This window comes from Mustela nigripes, chromosome 12, assembly GCF_022355385.1.
Source record: "Mustela nigripes isolate SB6536 chromosome 12, MUSNIG.SB6536, whole genome shotgun sequence".
NCBI lineage: Eukaryota > Metazoa > Chordata > Mammalia > Carnivora > Mustelidae > Mustela > Mustela nigripes.
The window spans coordinates 157352114-157354821 of record NC_081568.1 but is presented as its reverse complement, the minus strand read 5'-3'; positions in this window follow the sequence as shown (position 1 = coordinate 157354821).

The following is a 2708-nucleotide window of genomic DNA, read 5'->3' as shown; positions in this document are numbered from 1 at the left end:
CTTCGATCTGCCGATGGATTTTCAGGTGTTTGCAATCTTTAGATAAGCTATCTAGCTGATCTCCGGCTAGCTGAAGCAGTCTCAGCTTGCTACTTCTCCGCCATCTTGACTCCTCCCCCGCATTTTTTCTACTTTTGTAAAAAATAATTCATTAAGATTCTGAGAGAAATTACATTCACTATATGTATTGCTTTGGATAATATGGACATTTCTATAATATCTTTCTTCAATTCATATACATGAACAATTTCTCATTTATTTGTTTCTTCTTCTAAATTCTATCATTGATTTATAGTTTTCAGTGCATAAGCCTTTCATCTTCTTGGTTACATTTATTTCTATGTATTTTATATTTGATTTTTTTAAGTTCCATCTCTTTTTCTTCTTTTCAGTGTTCCAGAATTTATTGTTTACACACCACACCTAGTGCTCCATGCAATACGTGCCATCCATAATACCCAACACCAGGCTCACCCAACCTCCCACCACCTCCCCTCCAAAACCCTCAGTTTGTTTCTCAGAATCCACAATATCTCATGGTTTGTCTCCCCCTCCTATTTCTCCCAACTCACTTCTCCTCTCCTTCTCCTAAGGTCCCCTGTGTTATTCCTTATGCTCCACAACTAAGCAAAAACATATGATAATTGACACTCTCTGCTTGACTTATTTCACTTAGTATAATCTCTTCCAGTCCACCCCCCATGTTGATATAAAATTTGAGTATTCATCCTTTCTGATGGAGGCAAAATACTCCATAGAATATATGGACCATATCGTCTTTATCCATTCATCCATTGAAGGCAATCTTCACTCTTTCCACAGTTTGGTGACTGTGGCCATTGCTGCTATGACCATTGGGACAAAGATGGCCCTTCCTTTCACTACAACTGTATCTTTGGGGTAAATACCCAGTAATGCAATTGCAGGGTCATAGGGAAGCTCTATTTTTTTTTTTTTTTTTATTTCTTAAGGAACCTTCACCCTGTTCTCCAAAGTGGCTGCACCAACTTGCATTCCCACCAACAGTCTAAGAGGGTTTCCTGTTCTCCACATCCTCTCCAACACATGTTATTTCCTGTCTTGTTAATTTTGGCCATTCTAACTGGTGTAAGGTGGTATCTCAATGTGGTTTTGACTTAATCTCCCTGATGGCAAATGATGATGAACATTTTTTCAGGTGTCTGTTAGCCAGTTGTATGTCTCCTTTGGAGAAGTGTCTGTTCACCCTTCTGCCCATTTTTCGATGTGACTATCTGTTTTTTGTGTGTTGCATTTAAGGAGTTCTTTATAGATCTTGGACATCATCCCTTTCTCTGTATTGTCATTTGTGATTATCATTCCTTTGTTTTTTTGATTACCTCTTTGTTTTGTTGACTGTTTCCCTTGCTGTGCAGAAGCTTTTGATCTTGATGAAGTCCCAAAAGATCATTTTTGCTTTTGTTTCCTTTGCTTTTGCAGACATGTCTTCAAAGAAGTTGCTGTGGCTGATGTCAAAGAGGTTACTGCCTATGTTCTCCTCTAGGATTCTGATGGATTCTTGCCTGATGTTGTGGTCTTTTATCAATTTTGAGTTTATCTTTGTATATTGTGTAAGAGAATGGTCGAGTTTCATTCTTCTATACATAGCTGTCCGGTTTTCCTAGCACCATTTATTGAGAATTTTTCCACTCTTTATTTTTTCCCTCTTTGTCAAAAATTATTTGACCATAGAGTTGAGGGTCCATATCTGGGCTCTCTACTCAGTTCCACTGGTCTATGTGACTGTTTTTGTGATAGTACCATGCAGTCTTGGTGATCACAGCCTTATAGTAAAGCTTCAAATCAGACAACGCGATGCCCCCAGTTTTGGTTTCTTTTTTAACATTTCTTTAGCAATTCAGGGTTTCTTCTAATTACATACAAGTTTTAGGATTGTTTGTTCCAGATCTTTGAAAAATGCCAGTGGAATTTTTATTGGAATTGAATTGAATGTATAGATTTCTCTGGGCAGTATAGAAATTTTAACAATGTTTATTCTTCCTATCCATGAACATGGAATGGTCTTCCAACTTTTTGTGTTTTTTTTTTTTTTTTCAAATTTTTTCATGAGTGTTCTGTATATCCTTGAGTACAGATCCTTTGCCTCTTTGGTTAGGTTTTTTCAAAGGAATCTTATGGTTCTTTTTGCTATAGTAAATGGAATTGATTCTGTAATTTCTTTGTTAGTGTACAAGAATGCAACTGATTTCTGTGCATTGATTTTGAATCATGCCATATTATTGCATTGCTGTATGAGTTCTAGTAGTTTGGGGTGGAACCTTTATGTTTTCCACATAAAATATCATGTCATCAGCATAGAGAGAGAGTTTGACTTCTTCTTTGCCAATTTAAATACCTTTTATTTCTCTTTGTTTTCTGATTGCTGTTGCTAGGACTTCTAGTACTATGCTGAACAACAGTGACAAAAACGGGCATTCTTGTGATCTTGATCTCAAAGTGAAGGCTGTCATCTTTTCTCCACTGAGGATGATATTCACTTTGGGTTTTTCATAGATGGATTTTATTAAATTGAGGAATTTTCCCTTTATCCTTATACTTTGAAGAGTTTTAAGCAGGAACATATGCTGTATTTTGTCCAAAGATTTTTCTGCATCAATTGGGAGGACCATGTGGTTCTTCTCTCTTCTATTATTGATTTGTTCTTCACATTGATTGATTTACAAATGTTG